The 15,149-nt window shown below is 41.0% G+C and overlaps 1 protein-coding gene across 2 annotated transcripts in view; it reads left to right on the forward strand.

Moving 5' to 3' along the window:
• Positions 1–15,149, forward strand: part of CDK14 (cyclin dependent kinase 14) — a 532,130-nt gene that overhangs the window by 206,329 nt on the left and 310,652 nt on the right. The window lies entirely within an intron of this gene.

Consider the following 15,149-nt stretch of genomic DNA (forward strand, 5'->3'; position numbering starts at 1 on the left):
GGCCTTGGGAAGGGTTTGAGAGAGGCCAGCGTAAGTGGGAAATGTTTACTTGATGGTGAGCTGTGAGAAAGAGGGCTGTGAGAGTGTGTGCCAGGAGATAGTTTGGTAACACAGCTTGGGAAAGTGAAGGCAGAAAGGAAGGGGGTTAGAAGCAAGTGGCTCAGATTGGAGAAAGCAGAGATGGCTAGAAAAGGCTTTTCAAACAAAAAAAGACGTCTTTCCCTCGGAAGAACCAGTGTGTGAGACACAATCTGACAGTTAAACACACACATCTGTGTGCATCCACACGTGCACACACATGCACTCCCACACACAGCTGGCACTCTTTGTTGCAGGAGCCGGCAGCACAGCTAACAAGTGTCTGGTTACGTGCTGAGCACTCCTCCAAGTAGACGTAAAGGTTGGGGCCTGGAGCTCTGCTTTGTAGCCTCCCTCATCCGTCTCTTAGGGCCTGAGTTGGAGGAGAGTCTGACAGCAGAGGAGCTAACGCATTTGCGGGGTTGCAGTGCAGGTGTCTTGCACAGGAACACCAGTGGCCGTATTGCTAGTGTTGCTTTCATTGGAGAGATTATGATGGTTGTTCTCTCACTTGTTCTTATTGGGACCCAGACATAATTATTGCACTGTAAGGACTTTTCTGTTGTTAATTATTTAGTTTGCTTGTTTTAGGTAATGAGAGAAATTGTAATTGGTCCTTAAATTCACATCTGCAATAACAACAGGAGCCATTGATGTTGGCTTGGAGATTATATGAATTCGATATAGACCCCAAATTGGCACCACATAATGCTATTTCCCTTTCAGCTCTAATATTTTGGCTTGCTAGTCTTTAGTTTCAGTCCTTTTTTCTCCTTCAAAAAGTACATACTTATAGTTTCACGTAAGTCATCTATACTTGTCACACACAGTGAGATGCAAGTTTCAAATTTGAAAGATTAATCTTGCAATGTTATCAGAAAATTGATTCATTGATTATTTTATATGAAGGAGTTGATCAATGGCGATAGTCTTAAGCCCCTGGGAATTAACAATCTCCATCTCAGTAGGTTGACCTTGTATGTATGGGAGCTATCTGTACAGCTCTGGATTTGCAGCATAATGTTTAGAGGGAAAACAACCTACCTAATCATTTTCATGAATGAAAAGCATCCTGGATGTGAGAGCCACCGTAGCTCTTGTCTCCGTAGTGTGTAGATGGTGGCAGGGGGACTTTTGGACTCAGGCCTGTGGCAAAGCTGCCTGAAGTAGGAGGCCTGTCCCCGGGGAATGAAGAACTTCCCTGGTGCTTAGGACACATGGGAGTAGTCTCTTGAGAAATTTCTGATCTAGAAGCCAGAGTTCACTTCCTGATGAAAGGGAGGAACACTCTTGTAGAGGGAGATTCAATAGCCAGGAACTAATCTGGATGACTCTTATTCTATTTCTGCCTCAAGTAATGCAGCTTTGGACTATGTCATATATAGGACAGTTTAGAGATATAGAACTATATCTCATCCCCAATCTTCTACTGATAGAGCAATTTGAAAGTTTTAGTAAGTAAAAGGTAAGAGTGTTCATCCTATTTTCACAGAGTTACCAAACTACCAAGTTTTAATTTTGTAGTTTAAAAGGTAATAATAGGTTTTAAAAAAATTCCCGGTGTGCCTTGGCTTTGCAACAGACATGTTTACAGAGCAAGAAACCAACGCAGTCTGTGCCAGTTCAGCCAGAAGATTTTGAAAAATTAGAAAAGCACTTTAATTGATAATGTAATAGGCAGTTAATACTGGATCCTGGGGGTAGCCTGCCTGTGGAAGTGTAGTGAGGTTTGGGGGTAAGGAAAGGTGAGTTTGAAATCTGCTTTTAATAACCCTGTCCTTGGCCAGCGGGGTTCACTTTCCAGGATCTCAAGTTTTAATCTACACAGTGAGGGGCTTGGTCTGGATTCTGTGAGTGATCCCTTTCTGCCAACCTCGTGTTCATCTAAAGCAGAGGGAGAAAAGCGCACGGTGTCAGGGTTAGGAAGTGGAGCTTTCCAGTCCCTGTGCTCTTCCGTAAATGAAGGACAAAGCTTAAGTTATCTTTTCAGAAAACCTAGATAGAAAATTCTATATTTTCTGGAGTAGGTTCTTATTTTATTTGCACACGTTGAAAAGAGATGGTAGAAATGCTGTTTCACTTCTAAGCTCCAGAGTTTGGTTCATGTGATCTTAGCCATCTCTAAGTCCACAAAGGGTGGATAAGGAAACCTCAGTGCCATTTATGTCACAGAATGTTTTGTGCATCAAATCACAGCTGACCTTCACTCCTGGTTTAAATGAAAAGGAAATGTATTATCTCACACAATTAGGAGTCTAGAGGAGAGGCAGGGCTCCATAAGCTCTGTGCAAACCGCCCGCCCACCCCATCTCTGTGCAGCTCTCTCCTTGTGTTAGCAAGCCTGACTCTGTTGCCCTGTGGCCATCTGGCTGAATGCTCCCTTGTCACATCCCGCAAGGAAGAGAAACCCCAAGCATGGAAGTCTTTTCTTCTCCTTAGTGCTTATTATACTCTAACAAATTACATATGTTACACCCTTTTTTTTGGTTTTTCTTTCTACTTACTGCCTTTTCCCAGCAGAAGGTAAGCATCACGAGGGAAGGATTTGTGCTATTTGTGCTTTTTGTTCCCTTACGTGTATCCAGTGTCTCTCACGTAGTAGTGACTACGTAAACTTTTATTGAATGAATGAATGAGTTCTCTTAACATTTAATAAGAAAATATTGCATTACATATTTCTTTGAGCTTTAAAACTACATATACTAAATTTTGAAGGTATTTAAATGATAGAAATTACATTATGTAAATCTGGTTAAACGTTTTTTGGATGTGAATGTTTTCATTCCACTTCTTTAAAGATTTCCTTTTACTCTTCCTCTTTTAAAATCATTAAGTGAGGGGAAGGGATTAAGATGTACAAATTGCCAGTTATAAAAAACATTCACAGGGATGTAAGTGCAGCATGGGGAATATAGCCAATAATATAATAACTATGTAGGGTGTCAGACTTATTGGGGTGATCACTTCGTAAGTTACATACATGTCTAATCACTATATTGTACACCTGAAATTAATATAATATTATATGCCAACTGTAATTGAGAAATAAATTATTTTTAAAATAAAAAATAAAATAAAAGAGTCATTAAGTGGAAACATTATTTTCTGGGGGAAATTTCCATCAGAAATTTAAGTTCTTTATTTGAATTTCTTTGTAATCAACCCCTCCCCCCCAAATCAATTGGTAATTTTAAACTTGCAGGAAATAAAATGTCCAATTTCAAATATACAGTGTGCAGGCAAGCAGAAATTGTTTTTGCTAAGCTCTCTCTCTTCTGGTGCCATTGGTTTGAATACATTTCCAACAAACCTCTTACTGTAGTAAATTATATTATTTATATGACAAGTTATGGGCACCACTCAATGCTAGCCTTTTATTAGACATGTACATTTTCATTTCAGTTAATGTAATACCTCTATGAACTTTTCTGAAAAAAATAAAATGAGAATTGCTTTTCCCCTTGGTGATACTGCTATGCCACTGAGCTGGGATGGCCGTGACCTGGTTCCTGTCCATTCACAGCTGTCCTGCCGAGACGTCACTAGAATAGTACATTCAGGGGTGACTTTTATATGAAAGGACTTCTTCCTTTTCCATGGCAGTCCGTTCTGTCTGTTCCTCCTGGGTGAACGCTCCTGTTTAACCCTCCTTTCTTTTTTGTATGCAAAAATAATTAAGCTCCATAAGAACTATTGCATTTTGTAATGGCTACACACATTTTTTGTTACACAAATGTGCCATATTTTATGTAACATGGGCAGTGTAGATTATTTCAAAAATTCCACTGTTTATTAAAACACCGAAGAGAACATTCTTATTAAGGTATCTTAGCTTATTTCTGCATCTGTCTCTGAGTCTCCAGGAGAAATGCTCGGTCAAGGGCAATGAGGAGGATATGAGGGCGATCTGGCTGCTACACCTGTCACCGCATTGACCACCAGGGTTGATTGGGCTGATCTGGCTGGCGAGGCGGGTGTCCCCCTCCTCCCTCAACCATCCGTGCGCGTCCCTTCCGAAGCTGTGCACTTGGCCTAAGAGGAGTAGCTGCCATTCCCCTGCTAGAACCTCCAAACAAGCTCTCAAGGGCAATGAGGAATATTTTAATTTTTGAGAGATAACCCATCTCTCTTCCCATTTCAATAACATCTGGCCTCCAGTAGCGTAGGAATATATTTATTTCCTGCATCCTTGTCATTGTTAGATATATTTGGATGAATTTGCTCTGAGTTTCACGCTTTAGCCTTCCTCCCTGGTGGGTGCCCTCCTCCCCATTCAGTCCTTCTGTTTGTGTGAGGGGTGGGGTCGGTCAGCGCATAAGCATTGTCTGGAGCATTTCACAGGTAGGACCCTGTCATAATGGTTTGGGCCAGAGACTCACTGTTACTGCCATGAATCAATGGCAGTAATTTTTTAATTTCCAATTTTCCAATGCAAATATCAGACAGACATTTAATACCTGCCTGACAGTTTTTCCCTAAGTTTCTGAGAATGAATTACAGAACAAGAGGACTAGAGAGGGGAAGTGACATACAAATTACATGACCTCTGACAGTCTTTCTGGGCCACAATATATATTCTTAATTCTGCATCGGTTGGGTTAAATGCCCTCCATGGTTGATTTAAGTCTGTCAGTGAATCTCTATTCAAAATGATGTGGGGGGGAAAAAGTTGTTCTAGTAATACTAGGGGTCCCCATTCTGCCTGGTGGGCCTCAGTGGGACTTTGAGATGAACAATTTGAAATGGCTATAATTTCATTTCTGCTTATATTATTGTGATCTTACTACAATAACTACTCTTTCTTCTTCTGCTCCTGGTCCCTCCTTACTCTCTTAGTCTGTGGGATTCATAAAACCCACTTTGAATTAGTTGCTTCCAGTTTCCTCGTAATCATTAATTTAGCTTATACAATCAAAGTGATGTTGGATTTTTACACATGACACTCAAATATTAATTCATATTTCTTAATAGATTTCTAAAACATTGCACAGGCCAAGCACACCAGGTCTGGGGGTTGGGTTTGACTCTGCCGTAAGCCCAGGTGTGGCTGAGAACATCTCTTCCTTTTCTCGTTGATACCGCCTTATTGTTTGTGAGCTTAGCTCATGCTTGGTAGATGGTTAGCATCTAATTTTAGTTTCTAACAGGGGCTTTTAGAAATAAATTATGGTGTCAAACAAATATTTTACTATCTTGCCGTAATCTGGAATCTGAGTGGAAATAAAATAGTGCCTTTTTGGTGATAGCTTTAGTATACAGCATTTCACCTACTTATGAAAGGAGAACTGCCAGTGATATCCTACAGGATGTTTCCTTGCTTCTTTTTAAAATGGAGTGAAATATACAGCCTCCGTGTGTTTGTCAGTGCAGAAAATGAGAGCGGATTTATTTTGATCCACATATTAGGCTGAACGAGGCACAGTGTGATGAGCTGAGCAGTCTGCCCCACAGTGCGATGCTGGGGAGCATGCTGCTTGCGGCACTTTGTGAATGATCATTTAGGATTTTATTTTTCTCATCTGTGCCTGCATTATTCCACCTTCATGTATTAGGCATCTTCTGTAAAGTTGGCAGTGAATTCAGTGCAGTGAGCACAGCAGGAGTAAGAGCAAATGATGAGTGAGCGGGGGATACAGACAGGTGGAAACAGGTCCTCAGGTCATTGTAACACAGGAAGACTCATGGTGCTGGGGACTGAGAGAAATGCTGCTACCCTGAGCCCTGGGGTCAGCAGGGGCTGCCAAAGGAAATGAGAGCTGAGTTAAGATCTGAAGAGATGGTTGGAGTGTCTGAGTCTCAGAGGCTCTGGGAGAGGGAACAGAAGAGACGACATCCCAGAGGTCTGAGGGGACGTGATGAATTGGGGATCTGCAGGAAGCATCATGTCCGATGGCTGGAGTTCCTAGTAGGACAGCGAGTCCAGTCAGAGGAGCTGAGGGGAGACCTCCCTTAGGAGCCCTGTCGTGAAGGTCCTTGTAAATCCTGTTAAGCAGCCATTGAAGGGATTTAAGAAGAGAAGTGACTTGATCAGATAAAGGCAATGTTAAAAAGCAGTTTGAACAGCAAATTCTCCTTTAGCTCTCTCCTTTACTTATTGCTATCTTTTTAAGCCTCTTTAGTCCAGGTGGTAATGTTGCAAAGGAACAGTTGCACAGATATATCTGATATACCTGATGTCCTAGTCTTCTTAGCTTCAGGTTTTTTTTCCCTCGACACGTGGGCAGATATGAAGATAAAGGGAAACCGCGATCACAGCAAACCACCTGGTAGAAAGACAAGAAAACAAAGACAAGGAGAGGAGCAGAAGATGCTTGTTTTGATGCTTGTTTTGAAACAGAACTGCACTGTAATGAGGAGTCAGGAGGTCAGGGTTTGGACCTGTGGCCAACTTTCTGTGTAGTTTACTTTCCCACTTGTCAGATGAAGGTTAGGACCAGATGCTCTTGAAGGTGACGCTTGGGTTTACAATTCTGTGAGGATGGTTTCAGTTGTGCGTGATGAGTCCGTCACCCTGTGTGTAAGTCAAATCACAGATGTAGTCAGTGTACTAAGGTTTTAAGTGTGTGTGTGTGTGTGTGTGTGTGTGTATGTTATTAGAATTTGAAATGTTATTAGAAGAGGAAATATGGGCCATAGGAGGTAGACTGCATTTGAGAAAACAGTGCTAATGCTAATGGGCGGCTGTTCATCACAGTTCTCAGAAACTGCCTTCCTGCATGGCAAGGCAGGCTGTGTGAGCAGGAGCTACTGTCAGTACCAGTCACAAGCACAGGGACAGAGACACTAAGAAAAGCCCCTCTATTGTCACAACATTTTAGACTGCAAGTGTCAAGAGTCAGACAGTCTCCTAGCTACATGAATGTGTGATCAAATTATCCCTCCATCCAGTTCCCCTGGTTGGCAGGGGTGGAGATAGAGGTGCAAAATTTCTGAGAAATTTGAGACCATATTAGAGAAACCTATTTTTCTTCCCCTTGGTTATTTTCTTCAATGGCTGCTTTTTGTTTGTGTTTTAACTACCACGACAATTTGAAGTCATTTTGCTCATTTAGAAACATGAAATATGTACTGTGCAACTTTTTATTTTACACATATGGTTACCATAGTAGATAACTATTTCATCTTAAGCATTTCTGTAATACATTTCATGAAATCTAGCTCTACTAAGGTGTCACCAGTTTCTGACAACTAGATAGTGACTTTATAAAGATAATATGACTATTGGTCTTTTTAAAAATTATTAATTTGAGAGGGGGGGGGAGGGAGAGAGAAACATTGATTTGCTGTTCCATTTATTTATGCATTCATTGATTGTTTCTTTTCTGTTCCCTGACCAGGGCTCTGAGTGCTAGAGCTCACTCGGAGCTGACATGAACTTGGGTTCCCACTGTGGTCCCTGCTGATCAGAGGCAGCATGAACATGGATTTCAGGGCCTCGGCCAGGCCTACGGGCAGTTGGCTGCTTGAAAGTTAACTGATGCTGTGAGAAGCACAGGGCTCTGGGACTGTGCACTTCCCACTGAATTATACTGCAAATGGTCAGTTTTATAGCTTTGACTCTATTATTCAGTCAAATGAAGTAGTCGAGTGTTTAGGATTTCAATGCAGGGGATACTTGAGGGTAAGAGTTACCCTATCAAAAGTGTATTCATTTTTATACTTTTTCACTTCTCTTCCTTTTGTGCTCATAATCTGTTTACAATGTCTCCAGATCTTCTAATTGTATCTGTTTCTCAAAGCTCCGGCTCTGATAAGGTACTTACTGCAATCTTTTTACACAAAACCGTATTTCTTCACAGATTTTAGAAATTGTGGGGTTGAAAAGGCCAAATACTCATAACCTTATCAGCAGTTTATTTCTATTGACAAACTTTATGAGCTGACATTTTAGTTTTTCTTTTAATTGAACAGGGAAAAAGCCACACACATCAAATACCATAAATTTTTCAGAATAAAGATATTTCTTTGCCTTCTGGCTCAAAACTTTATATCTTTCAGTGGAATCTATCTCAATGGCTGTGTATGTGGGGGCGGGGGGGTGGGGAGAGAGAGAAAGAGAGAGAGAGCAAGAGAGAGAGAGAGAGAGAGAGAGAGAGAGACTGGGTAAGTGAACTGATCAATTGACTTGCTGTTTTTATTGATTTGCTTGTGGAACACTGAGCAGACTGCAATGGAACTAAATGCATAAACACAGACATACACATACATTCACCCACCTACCTACCTATCCACCCATAAACCTGCTTCCCATTCCTCCATATCGAAACTATACCCGGTGATTTTAAAGTTTAGGATGCATAAGGATTGAATAGTGATTGGCATATAGTAGATGTTACATAAATATTTATTGGATGATTTTTTTGGTCCCATCCCTATCGATTTGATAGGTTTGGAATAGGACCTGTTGAATGGGCATCAGTATGAGGTACACCGGTTGATGCTGATGTTGGTGGCCGGAGGTCCACACTTTGAGAAGCACCTTGTTGTGGACCTGTGGCTGTGGCTGTGGTGACATGAACAGCCTACTTTCTGACACAGGGTCGGGGTGGGGATAAAGTCCCCTGTGCCTGTAAATCTGCAAAATTATCCTGCTTTCCAGAGGATTCGGACAGTGCTCCACCACTTGGCTGGTATCTTACCAAATCGAATGTCCTATGTGCTATGCCCTTAGGCACTAGGACTTGCAGCCATGGCCAAGAAAGTATTTTCTGACTTTCAACTTACCTTTATATTTGTAAAAGAATACAATAATAGTTACTGACATACTTTCATGCAAGGAAAAGTTGATTGAAGTGTAGCCAAACAGTGATAGCTATTTTGATACAAATGTTTATTTTTCTTAACCAAAAGACATAAGCGGCTTTATGCCAAACCACATACCTTTTTTTATTGCATACTTTGTAGTATTCTTAGGAACTGAACATGTGACCCATGTGTAAACCAGTGTAAAATAGTTCAAATAAAGAAACCACCTAGTTTTTATAGCCAGACAAAAACAATCCTTCTATTGTCACGTGTTCTATAACCCTTAGCTCCTAAGTTGTCTTTTTTCTGCCTAAAGACAGTACTTGGAGCATAACCTCCTCTATCGCCAACCCTGTTGCTTAGCAACATTTATTTCTGCAGAAGTTACTAGCAAGATGTTTACATTAGAAAAGAACTACATGTGTATCATTTACATACTACCTGCTTATATGTGTATCTTGCCAGTGGCAAATAAGAGTAACATCAGCTGGAATATGGAATGGTAGTTGGTGGGTCATTTACAAGTTCAACTCGGAGGAATCGGAGACAATAAAACTAGGAATCTTTGACACTGAGCAAATAATCTTAGCGCCGGGAAGTAACTGTTTAGACAAGAAATCGTGTCAGCACTTCGGGTTAACCTGTGATAGAGCAAATTTGTGACTGATACAGGGTCTGCTGTGTGTTATAATGCAAGGATTTGAATCAGTACCCCAGTGAGGGGGGAGTAGTAGTGAAGAATCACACTGTAGTTACAATGATTGTCATTGCATTGTAGTTTCATGTTAATTGCTCAGTTACACATCTGTGTACCTTTTATAGTGTTATTTTAGTCTGTTTAGCCAATTAGCTTGTTATAAAGAACTTTTCCAGGTACTTCTTTTTATTTTAAAAGAAATATATCTTTACCACAAACAATTCAAATTCTGTAGAAAGGTACATGTGGAAAATTAACTTATTTCTGTATCCTTCCCCTGAGCCAAAAACATAGTTTGATGAGCAGATTTTGTCCTTTGCAGTCAATTCTTGGTCATGTGGTGGCAGATTAATTGGTTTGAATATCAACAGTGGTAAAAGTAACAATGCATTTGTGAAAAAGTTAAAGTTGCTATGAGCCAAGTAAACCCTATCAGATTGAACCATGGGAAATTGCTGTGTTATTAGGTCAAAAGTGTCAAATATTGGCAGTTTCATGTGGTTAAGCTATACTGTGAGAGGAATTGGTTCTTTGAAGCGATTTAGTAGGCAGTCGACGTGGTCATGTGAAGCTGCAGCGTGGAAATAGGCCCCAGGTGACTGTTCTTTGCCAGTAGTCAAGTGATGGAGAAACAGATATTGTTGGCTGGAGGAATGGTTGAGGCTATAATTCCCAATACTGCATTCAGGTCTGTGGTGATGGGGAGCCTAGGACGGGGACAGAGCAGGAGGAATATGCAGTGGGATCAAAAAGCTCAGCCAAGGGGGAAGTAGGAGCAGTAGACTTTTTGGCGGCTATAAGACAACTTGTGTGTGTTATTTATAAGGTACTCCCAACTGTTGTATTATCTTTCCACATTTGGACGGCATCTGGTGAACAAAAGACATGTCTCTACATCCTGAATGTGATTTTAGCTGAAGTTAGTTTCTATGACATCGCATTTGTTTTCACCTTGTGTTTTGGGTTAGCTCTGACCTCTTCTCCCCATAACAGAGTTGAGTCTTTGTAGGTATCTGTGTGGAAAGCATAAAAAGCAAAAAAATGGTGTAAAAGATACAATTCCATTTTTTAGCCTCATTGTTTCACGTTTTCATTTAGTAGGTTATGGTGTGTGTGTGTGCCTGTGGGTGTGTGTATCAGCTTATTTATCATGAAGGGGAGTAGAACTAGCATTTCTCCTAGTTTGCAGCTGAAGCAGGCAGCACAGCATGCAGTACCACCCACAGGTTATCCTGGAGCTGTGCATCTGTTCTCAGGGTATGCAAATGCCTGTGTCTTTGTCTGTCTGGAGCCAAGCACGTCAAACTCCTGGTCTAGACCATCTTTTCATCGCAGACACAGTTGAACAGCAAACTTGTCTTTTCTCTGCGTGTATTCTTTTTTGTTGTGATTTGTCCTTAAGCTTTTCCCTATTAGAATATTTTACTTATGACAATACTCAGAATTCACTGGCAAGTAAATTAGATAGAAGTTGTCCTTGAAAGCAAGTAGTTCTTCATTCGTTTTTACATATTTTTCCTGTCTTTCATGGTTCTTTCATTCTTACAAGGAATTAGAAAGAAGATTAAATACACTTATTTAATAAGCAAATCTTGTAACTATGTTCATATGTTTTTCCCCTACAATTTCCTTTTCATAATTCATTATAGGGAAATAATTCAAAAAAATATTTTTTCAAAGCTCAATTATGTCCTTTGTGGTATTATTTATAAAAACTGAAATCTCAATCTAATTTGGTTTTAGATGGGCAGTGTCACATGAGTTTGATTATGGGGATGGAGGTGGAGTTGTCTCATTCCTGTTTTTGTTGTTGTTAAGCCTCACCTAAGGATATTTTTTTCCATTACTTTTCAGAGAGAGTGGAAAGGAGGGAGGGAGGGAGGGGAAGAGAGACAGAGGAGAGAGAGAGGAACATTGATGTGTGAGACACACAAACAGACCAGTTGCCCCAGGTATGTGCCCTTGACTGAGAATGGAACTTGAGACCTTTTGATGTGCAGGCCACTGAGCCACACTGGCTAGGGTTCATTCATGTTTTTCATCACAGGAAAGGAAGCTTGTATGGGGAAGGAATGGGATTTAAGAGGCAGAACCAGCTGCTCCCTGCCAATATTGTTAGCTGGTCTTCTCTTGGTTTTTGGAGGCACTGATATCAAAGGGAGTTGTGGTGAAAATGAGTGTCATCTCTCATCACACTGATATCTGGGGCTAGTACTGGTCTCTTAGTAAAATGAAGATAGATTAAACTGGAGGAAGACGTGCCAGATGACAGCAGCCCCTTTTCTCATTCAAGGAATAGACTAAGCCCCGCCCCACAGGGGGCAGGGAAAGGGGATCAGCATATATATTTACTATTTCTAGTATAAAGTGAATTTTACGGTCTCAGAGCTGTGTAGCTGTGGGCTTGAAGAAAAAGTCCATATTTCTTGTGGTTGTAACACGCTTGAGGCATGTTTGGCTCCTTGGGTACTAATTTTTGTCTTCTAGAGACGTCAGGTAGCAGCCCTTCATGTCTACGCCACTGAAAAAGGACACATCAAAAAGATGAGAGGAAAATATGAATGCATTGTTTTTTCCACGGGCTAAAGGGAGAGTGAGCAAGGATGGGTTGTGTTTATGTGTGATCTTCCCTTTCCTAGTACGATGTCAAATAATGGCCAAGAAAACTATCTGAAATATTAAAGAAAGAATATATTTGTCTTTTCTTTAATAACATTGCTTTTTAAAAAATAGCCACTGCAGTGTGAACCTGACAAAATGAAATACTGTGAATTTTTCTATTAACTAAAATTTTATTTTGATCATGATGAGATTGGAGGTTTGCTGGAATTTATCCCTTCCGAATTAGAGTGGAAACTTGAGTTGCTTATTCTCCGAGTGGGAGACACACTCGGAGTCAGTATGGCTGGTGGGTGGATATCTGAATCTTGCTACCAAACGCAGGGAGGGCTCCCTGTGCCCTTATATCCTCCTGGGACTTTCTCAGAGGCTCAGTTATCTTTTTTAAAAAATATATATTTTATTGATTTTTTTTACAGAGGGGAAAGAAGAGAGAGTAGAAACATCGATGAGAGAGAAACATCCATCAGCTGCCTCTTGCAAACCCCGCACTGGGGATGTGCCCACAACCAAGGTACATGCCCTTGACCAGAATCGAACCTGGGACCTTTCAGTCCGCAGGCCAATGCTCTATCCACTGAGCCAAACCGGTTAGGGCGAGGCTCAGTTATCTTTATGAGCAACATTGTTTTTTCTGTTTTTGTATCGTTTTTGACATCACAACCCCAAACCTATTGTTAGAATTTTTACCCTCAACCCTAATTGCAAGTCTTTTACGTCATGTGCAATTATAACTGTTCAGCCCTCACTGGTGAAATGAATTTCAAATGTTGCCATATGTTTACTCAAAACCTGTGAGGAAGCCGGGCGTGCTGAAATTACGAAAGCTAGTGTTCCAGGATTTGCTTTGTATGTACATGATAAGAAAACATGTGGTATATTTGTGGAATTATTGTGATTACATGGAAATTATTTTGACAGTGTTTGACTTGAACAGGGAGACATACTGGTGGTGCTAGGACTTGTAGGTGTTAATCACTGGGCTGACTTGGCAAGCCCCGGAGACAGCACGGATTACGGTATCTGGCACCTCACTGGGCAGTGGCTGCTGCATTGGCAGCCTCCACGTCAGTCGGGTCTGCCACCCACTCTGATGGTGGTGGATATCACAGACGGTTTCCTGCCCTTCTGTGCCATTTTTTCTGCCACCAGCTTTGAAATGAGTGGCTCTGTTCTTTTCCAAATGTGAATTCATTATGTTAATCTCAAAAGAAAGATGGCTTGCTTTCAAATACGTACCGGTATCGGTACCTACATAACTGATAGTGTGTTTTAAAAGTGTGTAAAATGTATTTAGAAATCTAAAATCTGTCATAATTGAAATTTATTTGAATTAAATGTCGAGGCTCTGAGTCTTATAGAAATGGTAAAAACTATCATATAAAAAAAGGCATATATTTTTTTTTCTGTATTAGTCACTGTCAGGAGAAAATATTTTCCCCCCAAATGAATGATGGCAGGAACTGAATCTGTAGGAAAAACACAATGGGAAACGATGAGTCTGAAGACATTCCTTTGAGAAATGAGAGTTTAGGTGTACGTGGTAAGAGAAGAAAGTGGGGGGAGTAAATCAATCAATCAATAGAAATAAAATTTTAATAATCCAAAGCAAAGGATCCTTGGGGGATGGGATTCTCAATGAAGCATAAGCGTCAGTTCCTGTCTGGAGCTGTTGCTGATAAGGGCAGATCATCAGTTTATTTGACAAGTGGAGGGAGAACTTGAAGAATGAAATTGGACAAGATTACAAATGATATTACATAATCCGTTTCTAAAACTTGCTTCACAAAGCCAGGCTCTTTTTTACAACTGAGAGATTCATTGGTCCTGAATTCACTTCACCTATTTACGTGCCTGCACAGACTAGGTGTGAAGTAGGGCACCTGGCCATCGTTTTCAAATCCCCTATTGTGGTCTGAAGTAGCACTCTCTGAGGATGAGCCTGCCTCAAAAGACTAGTGCAGGGGCAAGTGTCCTTGGCAAATGCCAGTGAACATTTCACATGTCCATTTTAAAAATGAGCAATGTGAAAGCTGGTCCTCAGATTAATATCTGAAATCTTGCTATTGAATAAAGCTTTAATTCAGCGGTTCTCAACCTGTGGGTCGCGACCCCTTTGGCAGTCGAACGACCCTTTCACAGAGGTCGCCTAAGACCATCCAGCATATCAGATATTTACATTACGATTCATCACAGTAGCAATATTAAAGTTATGAAGTAGCAACAAAAATAATTTTATCGTTGGGTCACAACATGAGGAACTGTGTTTAAAGGGCCAGAAGGTTGAGAACCACTGCTTTAATTGTTTAAGGCTGATAGGCTAGTTGAATAAGTAAAAGAAGGAAGTTTATAAATTATTGGAATTAACAGTGCTAAAGTATCATAAGTCTGTATAGTAGTTGTTTCTTCAGAGTTCATATGCTGTGATTTAATTGTAATTTTAAAAATTATTATCTCATGCATGCTAATCCTATATAATAAAAGCTGTATATGTTGTGTCCGGTGATCCGGATGTCTGTTCAACTAATCAAAGTGTAATATGCTAATGATATGCTAAGGCCACTCAACCACTTGCTATGATGTGCACTGACTACCAGGGGGCAGTCGACCGATCAACCAGTCACTATGATGTGCACTGACCACCTGGGGGCAGACAGTTGAATGGTTGACAAGTTGCTATAATGTGCACTGACCACCAGGGGGCAGACACTCTGACTGGTAGGTTAGCTTGCTGCTGGGGTCTGGCTGATAGGGACTGAGTGAGATGGGACTGACATGCTCTGGAGCCCTCCTGTGGTCCCTCCCCAGTTGGCCAACCTTCTGTGTTCCTTCCTGGCCCTGATCGTGCACTGGTGTGGTCCCTCAGCCTGGCCAGCGCCCTCTCGCAATCCGGGACCCCTTGGGGGATGTTGGAGAGCCAGTTTTGGCCCAATCCCACAGGCCAGGTGCATGAATTCGTGCACTCAGCCTCTAGTATTTTGATAAAGGGACCAATTGACAAAGAAAACAT

Source organism: Myotis daubentonii, chromosome 10, assembly GCF_963259705.1.
Source record: "Myotis daubentonii chromosome 10, mMyoDau2.1, whole genome shotgun sequence".
Classification (NCBI taxonomy): domain Eukaryota; kingdom Metazoa; phylum Chordata; class Mammalia; order Chiroptera; family Vespertilionidae; genus Myotis; species Myotis daubentonii.